Genomic DNA, 13,955 nt, shown 5'->3' with positions numbered 1-13,955 from the left:
GTAAACTAAGCTCTATTTTGAAAAAATGAGAAAACTCCAATGCAATTCATCAATTTTTGCTTCACATTCTTGAATTAGAAAGGCACTCGGTGGAGCGCATACCTCCGCCATGGCTGAACAGTTTGTTTTGTATCCCACTGATAGGCCGGATCTGGATTCTAACATGATCCAAAATCTAATCGGCTTGTTTGTGTCACCGAACCAGCTCATTCACCTCGGTTAGTCATAAGTCATCCATAACTTTTTGAAATATCATGTTATATATCGCTTTTTGCCCAATCTCTCAATGGTGAAGAATCACTTAAAAATTAAACAATTCTTGTATTCAAATCCAGATTCAGATCTTCACCAAAATCGAATCTCTTTGTCCTTGTCGCACGCACAACCTCTCCACCAAGTTTAGTCCAAATCCGTCCACAACTTTTTGAAATATCATGTTATATATCGCTTTTTGCCCGATCTCTCAATGGTGAAGAATCACTTAAAAATTAAACAATTCTTGTATTCAAATCCATATTCAGATCTTCACCAAAATCGAATCGATTCTTTCTTGTCACACACCCAGTCGATCCACCAAGCTTCGTCCAAATCCGTCCATATCGTTTTGAGATATCCTGCTATGTATCGTTTTTGCCCCATTTCCCAATGGTGAAGAATCGATGAAAAAATTATACAAGCTGGATTCGGATCTCCACCTAAATCTAATCATTTCGTCTGTGTCACACACAAGCTCTCTGCCAAATTTCGTCCGAATCCGTCCACAACTTTTTGAGATATCCTGTTCACAGACAGACAGACAGGGGTGAAAACATAACCACCATCCACCTTCGGTGGCGGAGGTTATAAATACACCATGAAGCAATAAATGTACTTGTCAACCTTGAACCAAATCTTTTGTCAACCTCGAATGAATTGCAACAAAAAGTATATCTGCTGTTTATTCTCCTAAATATGTCCTATATCACAAACAAGAATTATTTAGGGATCTTAAAAGGGGAAACCTGTGAAAAGCACTGGAATATAACCCCCACCCAAAAATGTAATTTTCCCACATTTCAGCCTTCTTTAAACATGTTCGTTAAAGCCTTTCTGAAGGTTCCAGTGGACTGTTAGATACGGATTGTTATTGAAACTCTTGGCAAGAAGTTCGAGTTTGAAGGTCTGAGAGACAGTCCCAGCCGATAGGTAAACTAGAACGACACTCTTCGACGTCACGACGTCGACCGATATGCCTCCGCCCACATTATGACATCATTATAATACTTGTACCAAGTTTGACTTAAATCCATTCAGCTGTTCTCAAGTTATCACATTTTTACCTGACATGACCTCTGACCTTTGAGCTCCTGATGCCATGAACCAATCGGTTCATCTTTGCATCATATATGCGTATACGTGGACTTCCGCTTCTGGTTTCTCCGGCGAGGAAGCGTCCTTCGAGCTCTCCACGTCATCAAAGTTAAGTATTTTCCCATTCGTGTCTTTGTCAAATTTCCACTGGTTATTTTCCTGTGTTTTTTTTTTGTTTGTTTGTATACATAATCGAGGCTCGTGAAAGAGCTAACATTTATCACACAAACAAATCAAATAGACAAACAAACAAAGTACATAAAAAGCGGAGCGGTAGACAAGATGGGGCGAGAAGCGGAAGCACACAAACACAACATTTGAGAGCAGGGACATCGGGAATGTGTGGGAGGGAGAGGGCTTGGGGGGAGGCGGCATGGGAAGGGGGGGGGGGGGGGGTGGGAGAAGTACAAACAAGGACACCAAGGACTTCCACGAAAGAAGTTGGTATTTCAAAAAATTGGATATGGGGTGAAATTAGCGGGGGTAGGAAAGATCAAGGTTTTGGATGGGGGAAGATAAGAGATGGTGGTGAACAGCTGTTTTAAAAACCTGGAGGGAGGTGTGTGTGTGTGTGTGTTTGTGTGTTTACTGTGTGTTTCTAGTTCGTTTTGGTTTGTAATTCATGCAAATTTGTGTGTAATTAGTCGTTTTTTTGTTCGCGCCGCGTGCGCGACCTGGTCCCTCGAGGCTCCCTCCCCCTGTCGGTATTTTGTAAATTTAAGTTCTTTCCTTCGCTGTATTGCTTTTTTCGTTGACTTTCTTTTCTCCCCCGAACATCTTACCCTTTGTCTAACGTTGTAAATACAAATATATATATATATATTTTATTTTCCTTCTCCCCTCGCAGTCCCCGCCCATGACCATGTGCGTGTTGTCTTGCCGCGCCGCCTTTATCTCCTTTTTCTTCTGCCTCTCCAGCCAATACTCACCTTTCCAATTCTAGTTTCTACCATACTCATTCAACCCTTTCTCCTTCTTTCTCAGATCCACGCCTTCACTTCATGGACTTTTTCCAGATTGTTTTTCACGGTTTTGTTTAAATATTATTTAAATATGTTCAAACCTTCCCCTGCAGTGTTTTAATCAGTGGTGTATTACAACGTGCTGTTCTTCCAACTTAAAAGGCTTTTTCAATTTCCTCATCAAATCATTCCATTAAAAAAAAAAATCAATTTCTTACAGTTCTTCCTCTCTACATTCTCGAAACTCACCTCCATTCCACCCCTCCTCTAACATTTTCAAACGGATCTCTGACTTGAAAATCACAATAAACCCAGTTTGTAATAAAAGCTTGTTTGTCATTAATCGTCCACTTTCTAAACTCCCTCCTCTCACCTCCCATCCTAAACTCCCCCCTCACCCCTCACCCCTACCCTCATAAACTACCCCCTCACCCCTCCCTTTCAATTCTCCCCCCCTCGCCCCTCCCCTCTTAAACGCTCCCCCTTGCCCCTCCCCTCCTAAACTCCCCCCTCGTCCCTCCCCTCCAAATCTCCCCCCTTGCCCCTTCCCTTCTAATCTCCCCCCTTGCCCCTTCCCTTCTAATCTCCCTTCTCCCTGCTCCCCTTCAAAACTCCCCTTCAAAACTTCCCCTCACCCCTCCCCTTCAAATCTCCCCCCTCACCTCTCCCCTTCTAATCTCCCCCCCCCCCCCCCCCAAAAAGACCATCTTTCTCCACTTCTCCCCTCTTCCCACTCCTCCTCAAAGCTGCCTCCTCCCCACTTTCTCCCCCTTCCATCTCATCCCTCCACCTACTCCAACCTTCTGCTTTGCTCTGTCCTGCCTCAAACACCTCCTCACTGTGTGCCTCATCCCATCACCATCAAACATTTTGTCCTCATCCTTCCCTTTCTCCTAGCTCTTCTGCAATCTCTGACATACTATCAACAACCCTCCCTACCTCCCCCTTTCATCCCTCATCTTACCCTACTCCTCCCCTCCCCTGTCCTGTACCCGATGCTCCCCCTCCCTCTTCCTTAATGGTATGGACCTCAAACATCCAGGGCCTTCGCTCAAACCTGATTGATCTCTCCATACAGGTTGATTCTGACAAACCAGACATAATCTGCTTAACAGAAACTTTCCTCCTTCAAGATGTCTCTGATTCCTTAATATCTCTTCCTGGTTACTCCCTCCGGTATGTGTTACGGATTCGTCACTTCCGTTGTGGTGGTTTGCATCCACTGTAAATATTTCTGATTCCATGTACTATTATTGTTTTCAAAAGGTTTGTTGTCCATGAACTGTTTTCAAAAGGTAAAAAAGTTAATGGCAAAAGAAACAGGAAACTGGATCGGGAACCGGACGACGAAGAGGAAGAAGAGGGAGAAAAAGAGGGCGGAGCGAGAGAGGTCGGACAAGAAGCATAGCGGCTGCTTGGTCTGGAGCAAACGTTGGCGAGCCAGAGTCACGAGCGAACTTTCAGTTTTCCGGGAAAGGGATTCCTACGACAGAGTTGTCATCGCTGTGACCGGTCAACCTGCGTGTCAGGTTTTGCGATCGATTCAGATGAGAATCGTCGCCGTGCCGTGCGCCACGAGACCGGGTCGTCGGCCATTTTGACTCGCGCAGGACTTGTGCTTCGCTCGCGGTTTCGTCTCTTTTCGACCATCTCCACCGCATTCAGACGTCGATCTGGGGCGTGTGTGTGACGTGGCTTGTTGAAGGTTAATTCGTCCATACTCGAGGGTGTGATCTCTCAGTCGCCTGGAGGGCGCCTTTGGATTTCCCAGGTGCCTTGAGGGCGCCTTTGTGCAGCTTCGGCTGTGTGACTGTATTTGCCATCCGCACGGGATTCTGGTCTCGATTGCACCTCGTTCTGGCGATCGCTGGAGCGAATCAATTTTGGCTCGAAGCCGGGAATAAGAGACATTGGGGAATGTTCGTGTTTCACTCACTTGGAGCACAGTGAGTTAAATATTACAAAACTGATGGTACCATCATAGGACATATTGATTGTACTTTTGAATACTATTGTTGTTGTACTGTTATTCTTGTACTCCCTCAGTACCATTAGGCACTGATGGTACCTAACCCGAACAATCTTAATACACTATTTGTTTGTGAGTAACAATTGGGGTGGCTTCTCCCTTGATCTTTGACATACAGAATAACACATTTTTCTGCCGTGACTCCTCTCGGGGCTCGGAGGTACACCGTGACCAGGGGGTCGGGGAGGAGCACGTAACAGTATGATAGACCTGAGCCTCTACCTGGTGGTGGGGTTGCTATCTTTATCAAAAACTCTCTTCCTCACTCGCCCTGCACTCTCTCCACCACACCCCCAGGAGTACCTCTGGCTTCGGCTTCCCCTTCGCTCCCACCTTTTGTTCATATGTGTGTTGTACCGTCCTCCAAACAGTGATGACTCAATTTACATCTTGCTGTCTGACAACATGGACCAACTTCTATCCACTCATCCCAACTCTCTCTTCCACATATGTGGCAACTTCAACTGTCATGCCAGCTGGCTGGGTGTGGGTACCTCTTTCTTCAGCCACGGCACCTCAGCAAAGGACTTCTGCGACCAACTGGGACTTCTTTTATTTCTTTTTTTTCTTTTTTTTTGTATACAAGATCGAGGCTCGTGAAAGATCGAACATTAATCACACAAAAAGGCAACCGACACATAAAACAAAATAAGGGGAGTGGAACACAAGATGGTGAGAGAGGGGGAAGGACAAAAACACAACATTTGAGAGCAAGGACATCGAGAGGAATGTGGGAGGGGGAGGTGGGAGAGGTATAAAACACATCAACACTGCAAGGACTTCCAGGAAAGAAGTTGGAATTTCAAAAAAAAAGTATCTGGGGTGAATTAGCGGGGGTAGAAAAGATCGAGGTTTTGGATGGGGGAAGATAAGAGATGGTGGTGAACAGCTGTTTTAAAGACTTGGAGGGAGGAGTGGGATTGAAGGGAGTGGGGGAGTTTGTTCCAGAGGTGGGAGAAAAGGGGAATGAAAGAGTGAAGGTGAGCAGAGAGCCTAGATTTTGGCAGTTTAACCTTAAGAGGGTTGCTGGCAGATCTTGTGCGACCTGTAGGAATATTAGGGGGACAGAGCACAGAGAGAGCTGCGGGAGCAAGGCCGGAGAGGAGTCGGTAGAAGACAGAAAGACCACCAACCTGCCTGCGGTGAGTGAGTGAAAGGCCCTCGGAGTTAGTTTCATCGCAGGAGATTCCAATGATTCTGAAAGATTTGGTTTCAACAGCGTGAAGCCGAGCTAGGTGTGAGGCAGGAACACCGGCCCAGAGGGGGGAACAGTATTCCATTGAGCTGCGGATGAAAGCCTTGTATGTGGTGAGGAGCTCAGGTGTGCCAAGGAAGGACTTCGCACGACAGAGGATGCCCAGTCGGCGACTGGCTTTGGAGGCCAGCTTGGAAATGTGGTTATCCCAAGAAAGATCATGGCAGATATTGAGACCCAAAAGCTTGAGCGACAGAACTTCTTGGAGAGGATTGTTGAGAAAGTAGATGGGAGGGTTTTCCAGTCGGTCTTTTCGGAGAGACATAGTAAGAGTGTGGGATTTGTCAGGATTGAAAGACATGTTAATTTGATCTGATCTGTTAACAACACTGATCCAATCTGTCAATTTTCCGACCCTGATCTCAGTCAACGGAGCATCTTCTCTTCTAGACTTGGTTATGACAAACTTCAAATGTCTGCTGCTCTTCTCCTTCAATCGGTTCCTTGATCATTTGCTTGTTAAAGTGGACATCTCTCTGGCTGTTCTCAGAGAGCCTCCTCAGTGTCGATGAGTCTGGCATTTCATTCAGGCCGACTGGCACAGTCTTCAAGCAGCCATCAATCATCTTGACTGGTCTCCCATCTCAACTGCCTCTGATATCAACTCTTCCTGGGAATTCTTCCAAAGTAAATTGCTCTCTCTCATGCACAGATTTATCCCATCTTGTCTTCAGTTGTCATACCCTTCCTCCCGTCCATGGTACACTGGGAATCTTGTGGTGAGGCAGTTGCTCTGAAACAACTTGCCTTCGCCTCTTGGAACAAGTGTGTGTCCACCCTCAGGAGAGCCAGGAAACAATATCTCTCGACTCTCAAGACTCTCAAGACTGAACTCTCAAACCTGTCTCCCTCCTCCAAATCCTGGTGGCATCTGGTCAAATCTGTTTCTGGTGTTTGTTCCTCCTCCATCCCCTCCCTTACCTCAAACGGCTTCACAGGTGACACCACATGTGACAAAGCTGAATGCCTCAACTCTGTGTTTGCCTCAAAATCTTATGTCCTAAACCCATCTCTGTCTTTACTCGCCTTACCCAGTAGAACCCAGCTGCTCCTAGACTCTGTGTCCTTCTCTCCTGACAAGGTGGATAAGTTTCTGTCAAACCTCGACTCTGATTCTGCAACTTGACCAGACGGCATCAGCCCATGGGTTCTACAATCCTGCTCTGCCGCTCTGTCTCACCCTCTCTCTGTTCTCTTCACCCTCTCTTTTGCTCAAGGTCATCTGCCATCTGCTTGGAAATCAGCCAACATTACCTCTTTCCACACAAAGGTGCAAAAACAGATCCTTGCAGCGACAGACCAATCGGCCTGCTTCCAATAATCAGCAAGGTCATGGAATCCATCATCGCTTCTGACATCAAATCCTTCCTCTTCTCCAATGGCTTGAACTCAGATGATCAATTTGGATTCAGACCAGGTCATTCTACTCTGGACATACTGCTTCTGCTGTCTCTACAATGGATGGAGGTCCTCAACGCCAAAGAGGAAATCAGAGCCTTCTCCCTTGAAATATCACGTGCCTTCGATACGGTCTGGCACCCAGCTCTGCAAAGCCCCAACTTCTTTCCTGAAATTCCTAGAAGTGTTCATTTGCTTTATGGTGTACTCCTCCTCCCCCAGCCCTCCTCCTTCCACAGATCTACCGATGTCCCTGTTCTCTACTGTTGTTGTGCTTGTGTGCTTCCCTCTCTCTCCCCCTCTTGTCTCCTGTTCCCTTCATTGTATGTTTTATGTGTCTGTGCATGTTTTCATGTTCAATGTGTTATTTCTTACACGAGCCTCGATTCTGTGTACGAAAACAAACAAACAAACAAAAAATACCAAATTTGCTCAAATTCCCATCACTTGTTTACAAGTTGGCGTGGCAACATAAACTTTACTTAACATGACCTCTGACCTTTGACCTGTTCACTCCAAAGTATAATCAGTTCATCTTTGCATCATATGTATGGTATACCTAATACCTATACCAAGTTTGTTCAAAATCCTATCACTGGTTTACGAGTTGGCGTTGCAATATATTTTTTACTTAACATGACCTCTGACCTTTGACCTCTTGACCCAAATATCTAGTCAGTTCATCTTTACTTCATTATACATACCTGCACCAAGTTTGACAAAGATCTATTCAGCGGTTAAGTTGTCGCGGTAACGAAGTAATTGTGACTTAACATGATCTTTGACATATTGACCCCAAAATCGAATCTGTTTATCTTTGCATCGTAATGTATAATTATACCAACTTTGGTGAAAATCCCATGACTGGCTCACAAATTAGCTCGGGAACAGAATTTTTACCTGACGGGACGTCTGACGTTTGACCTTACACCTCTTGACCCCAAGATCGAATCAGTTCATCTTTACCTCATTTATACATACCTGCACCAAGTTAGACTAGGATTCCTTCAGCCGTTCTCTAGTTATCAACAACAACAACAACAACAACATGCATTTTAAGGCCATTTTCCCTGCTAGAGCGGGGGTTAGCCTTGCGGTCCCCATGACAATCTTCTCCATTTTGCCCTATTTTCTGCATCTCTCCTTGTTAACCCCCTTGCCCGCATTTCTTCTTCCACCATCTTTAGCCAAGTCTTTCTCGGTCTTCCCCGTCCTCTACTTCCTTCTACATTAATTTCCATCACTCTTCTCAACCAGTCACTTTCATCCTTCCTCAACACATGACCAAACCATCTCAACCTGTTCCTCTTCACAGCATCAATCACAGGCAATATTCCCATCATCTTTCGCAATTCATCATTTGTCTTCCTCTCTCTCAACGATACTCCGCACATCCATCGAACCATTCGCATTTCCACCCTTTCCAGCCTTCGTTGCTGCTCTACATTCATTACCCATGTCTCGCTCCCATAAATCATAACACTTCTCACACATGCAGCATACACCTTTCCCTTCAGCTTCAGCGACACTCTCCTCCTCATCAGCACGCCACTCAGTTCCCGAAACTTCTTCCATGCACATCTCACTCGAGCAACCGTTGCCGAGTCTGATCCACCTTCTCCATTCAGCATGTCTCCGAGGTAGCAAAATGTTTTCACACCTTCCAGCTTCACGCCGTCTCCAAGATCCAACTCAACATTTCCTCCATCTGCAGCTCCCTCTGTGCACACCTTACATTTGAATGTAGCTGCCACACTGGTAAATGACCCTCTCAGACCACTACATTTTTGATGAACCCACTCAGCGCACATTGTACATTGAATGGAGTTCACTCCGACACCCTTCCTGCACACAGCACACGGCCACTTCCCAGTTCTTTCCACCTCACCACATGCTTTACCACTTGCCATCACCTTCGTCTTTCCGATATTCACCTTCAGACCTTTTGTCTCCATACATTCCTTCCACTTGTTCATCTTTTCCTTCAGTCCATCCATACTTTCCACAATCAACACCAGATCATCTGCATACAACAACTCCCACGGTAAACCCTCCTTTACGTTCTGAGCCAGCACCTCCATCACAGCTACAAATAGTAGTGGACTTAGTACCGACCCCTGATGCACTCCCACCTTCACCTCAAACTCACCACTGTTCCCGTCCTTCGTCCTTACAGCTGTGCGTGCTCTTTTGTACATTGCCATCACTACTCTGATCAACCATTCCTCCACTCCTAACTTCCTCAATGCCCGTGTCAATACTTTGCGTGGAACCCTATCGAATGCTTTCTCCAGATCAACAAACCCAAAAAACAACTTCTTCCTCTTCTCCATGTACTTCTCCTGCAACTGCCTCACAATGAAAAGCGCATCTGTCGTTCCTCTTCCTGGCATAAATCCAAACTGCATTTCGTCGATCTTCACTTTCTTCCTTATCCTCCTCTCCAACACCCTTTCCAATACCTTCATTCCATGCTCCAATAACTTTATCGCTCGGTACGAGCCACACTCCAGAGGGTCACCTTTCCCCTTGTATAGAGGGACGAGGGTACTCAGTTTCCATCCACTGGAATGCGGCCTTCTTTCACCACCAGATTACAGATCTCTGTCATTCTCTTCACACCCCAACTTCCTGCTGCCTTCAACATATCTCCCACAACTCCCGTCGGCCCTCCCGCTTTTCCACTCTTCATTGCTTTTATCGCTTCCTCAACTTCCTTCTCAGTTATCTTCTCTGCCGGTCCTAAAACTGGGTTACTCTCTATGTTGCCATCCCATTCATTCTCTGTATTCAACAGCATTTCCATATATCTTTTCCATCTTCCTTTAATTCCATCTGGGTCGACAACGATTTGTCCCACTTCATCCTTCAAGCAACTCACCCCCATCACATCACCCCTCTCTTTCGCTATGTGCTTTGCAATCCTGAATACTGCTTTCTGACCCTCTTCCAAATCCAAGCGTTCTCCGAACATTTTCCTACATGCCTCCTGCGCCTTTGCTACCTCTTTCTTTGCAGCCTTCCTGGCTGCCTTATAACTTTCATGCTCTGCTGTTTCTGCTCCCGTACCCTTCGCCTTCTGCCACTCCTTGAACTTCTTCCTCTTCTCGTCAATCCTCTTTCCAACTTCATCATCCCACCACCATGTTTCCGAGTGCCTCGGTGGTCCTTTTGTCCATCCACATACCTCACCAACGGCTCCCAACAGACTAGCTTTCGTTGACATCCAACCACTTTCAAGCTCAACCACATCATCCTCTACCCTACTCAGCCTCTCTTTTAATGCCTCCCTTACTGTCACCTCTTTCAACCTCCACACCTACATTCTTGGTTGGTACTTCACCCGCCGCGCTCTCCTCGCACCTTTCACCCTTATGTCGCAGACAACCAAGTGGTGCTGAGAAACAGCCTCCTCCCCCGGGATCACCTTTGTGTCCCGGAGGTGCCCCCTATCTCGCCTACGCACCATCAGGTAGTCAACGGTTGTCGTCGACCCACCTGACGTGTATGTAACAAGCTTATTATCCTCTTTCTGGAACTGAGTATTACAAATCAACAAATCAGCTCCATCAGCAAACTCCAAAATCCTTTCACCTTCTCCATTTCTTACACCATATCCGTAACCCCCATGAACTCCCTCAAAACCATCCATACTCCTTCCCGCATGTCCATTTAGGTATCCTCCCACCACAACAACTTCCTCATCTTTCACGTTTTCCATCAGCTTCTTTATCGCACACCAGAACTTGTCCTTCTCTTCATTGCTTCGACCAACCTGCGGAGCATATCCCGAGATGACGTTCACCAAGAGCTTTCCAATCATAATTTTCACCATCATCAACCTATCACTCACTCTAGTCACACTCACCACACTGTCTACAAACTCCTCAGAAAACAGGACACCAACACCATTCACGCCCTCCGGGCACTCTTGCCACACAAACTTGTATTTCTGTCCCTGCCTACCCTTCACCATTCTCACACCACTTCCCTTCCATCTCGTCTCTTGCACACAACATATGTCCACTCTTCTTCTGACCAATACTTCCACCACTTCTCCTGATCTCCCTGTCATTGTCCCTACATTCCATGTCCCAAACCTCAGAAACCGATCTCCACTTCGGGCTGCACCCTGCCCATATGTAGTTGTAATTGTCATGGTTCTCTTTTTTGAGGCAATGTTTTTATGGCCGGATGCCCTTCCTGACGCCAACCCTCTTAGTCGTCTCTTACGACACGCAGGGATACGGTGTACCTATTCTGACGAGGGTACACACTGGGAAACGTTTAAAACATGGGAATTCGGGGCGGGGCGGGGGGGGGGGGGGCGTCAGCATCACGGCTGCGGTTTAAACATATTCCAACAATATCCAAACAGAACCATGAAAACCATGAAAAACAATCTGGGAAAAGTCTCCAAGCGAGAACGTGGATTTGAGAAAGAAGGAGCAGAGGCGGAAGAAAAACGAGATACAGGGGGCGGGGCACAAGTCGAGACGAGGAGCGGAGGAGGAGAGCGAACAAGCAACGTGTCCGGGAGGAGAGAAAGAATCAATATAGAATTCTTTGTCTTGGGAGGTGAGGTGAGTGGGAGAAAATAAAATAAAAGAAACAAGCAATACAGTGAAGGAAAGAATCCAAATCGACAAAACACCGACGGGGGGAGGGAAGCCCCAAGTTACCAGGCCGCGCACGAGGTACGACCCAGAAAACGATTAACTACACACAAGTTTGTACGAATTACAAACCAATACCAACCAGAAACACACAATAACATGTACACAGCAAAATAACCAGTGGAAATTTGACAAAGACAAGAATGGGAAAACACTTAAACTTCGATGCCGTGGAGAGCTCGAAGTACGCTTCACTCGCCCGAGGAACCCGCGGTCTCTCGTTATCGCGGTAACGAAAAACCTCGGACGGACGCACGGACGGACAGCCGGCCGGACGGAGAACCTGAAAACATAATGCCTCCGACGACTTCATCGGCGAAGGCATAAAAATAGGACCATGGATCCTGAAGCTCACCTGGATCAGGAGCAAGTCATCGATGACATAAAAAAAAAATCTAAATTTTGTTTATGCACAGAATCTGATCATGTGATTGGTTGAATGTGAATGGAAGCCCTCTTGAATCGCTGATTACAGCGATATATGTTTACATGTCATGTTTTTACAGGTTACAGGTAATGTTTTTACAGGTTAGAGGTTATGTTTTTACAGGTTGCAGGTCATGTTTTTCCATGTCATGTTTTTACAAGTCATGTTTTTACAAGTCATGTTTTTACAGGTTGTTTTTACAGGTCATGTTTTTACAGGTTATGTTTTTACAGGTTGCAGGTTGTTTTTACAGGTTACTGGTCATGTTTTTTTTAATGTTTACAGGTCAAGGCTTTGCAGGTTACAGGTTATGTTTTTACAGGTTACGCATCATGTTTTTACAGGTTACATGTCGTGTTTTTACAGATTACAGGTCATGTTTTTTGCTGAGGGTATGACTGTGCTGTTGATGCACCGCCCCCTGTAGGTTAGGGCAGATTTTTTTTTTTTTTTTTTTTTGCGTTTTCGGCCTGATTTCAACCTGTTAATAATGAGCGCAGATTTTGATGCAGTCAATCGTTATCGTTTTGATGCAGTCTTCGTTAGGCATCAGATATGAAGCTTATGACCAAGTTTCTTTCAAATCGTGTGTTTGGTTCAAGCGATAATGACTGAAGTGTTTACAGACTTACTCACTGACGGACTGACTTACCTACGGACACTGCTCTATCGCATAAACTCACCAGATGAAAGTGCAGGTGAGTGAAAATGCAATCCTGAGATACGTACTGATTACATACTATTCTTGACGCATAATAACAAAAGTCACCAAGTTAGGAATGATGCTTGTATAATTATGTTATAAATGATGAATTAAAAAAATGCTGCAGTGCTTTGACACTGTACAAACTAATTAAAAAGTGAAAATATAAATATTGAACAACATTAACTGGCATGACGAGTGATGGTAAGACATTGTAGCAAATTGCAGGCAGAATACTGGGAACCTTCACAACACTGAGAGCTTTCAGAATACAATAGAGTCTGCGGACAACTTGGCATTGAGCCATGTACATGTTATATTATGCAAGATAAGCATTGATCTGCATCAAAGATGAGTAGTCACCAATGATCTCTCTGCCGCTGGAAAATCCTCTATCTATTTGCTGATGACTCCATCCTCATTCGTCAGATAGGCAGGCTGCAGCCTCTTTCCTCCTCTCTTCAGACCTTGACAAAATCACAAGATGGACAAACACTTGGAATATGTGTTCCAATCCTGCCAAATCTCACACTCTCACTATCTTTCTCCAATTCCCCCATCCAAAACCTTGATCTTTTTACCCCCGTTAATTCATCCCAGATCCACTTTTTTGAAATACCGACTTCTTTCCTGGAAGTCCTTGCAGTGTCCATTTGTTTTATATGTCTCCCACTCCCCCCCCCCCCACCCCACCTTCTCATGCCCCCACCCCCCAAGCCCTCTCCCTCCCAGATCTCCCGATGTCCCCGTTCTCTACTGTTGTACTTGTGTGCTTCCCTCTCTCTCCCATCTTGTCTCCCTCTCCCTTTATTATATGTTTTATGTGTCCGTTTGTTTGTTTTGTCATTAATGTTAGCTCTTACACGAGCCTCGATCTTGTATACAAATAAAAAAGGAAGGCCAATCTGGCAAGCCCTCCTCCACCACCTCCCATATACTTTCTTAACAATCCTCTTGAGGAAGTTCAGTCATTCAAACTCCTGGACTCACTATCAGCCATGATCTTTCTTGCCGACTGGGCATCCTCTGTTGTACAAAGTCCTTCCTTGGCATACCTGAACTACTATTCACCTACAAGGCATTCATCCAGAGCATGATTGAGTACTGCTCTCCCCTGCCCGCTGGCTGGCCTGCCTCACATCTTGCTCAGCTTGA

The 13,955-nt window shown here is 45.7% G+C and overlaps 1 protein-coding gene across 5 annotated transcripts in view; it reads left to right on the top strand.

Annotated features, from left to right (window-relative positions):
- CRAMP1 (cramped chromatin regulator 1) overlaps positions 1–13,955 on the top strand; it is an 87,478-nt gene that overhangs the window by 31,902 nt on the left and 41,621 nt on the right. The window lies entirely within an intron of this gene.

The sequence above is a fragment of the Myxine glutinosa genome, chromosome 5, assembly GCF_964187855.1.
Source record: "Myxine glutinosa chromosome 5, kmMyxGlut1.1, whole genome shotgun sequence".
Taxonomy (NCBI): domain Eukaryota; kingdom Metazoa; phylum Chordata; class Myxini; order Myxiniformes; family Myxinidae; genus Myxine; species Myxine glutinosa.
Note: the sequence above shows the minus strand (reverse complement) of the source record. Positions and strands in the feature narration are given on the sequence as shown.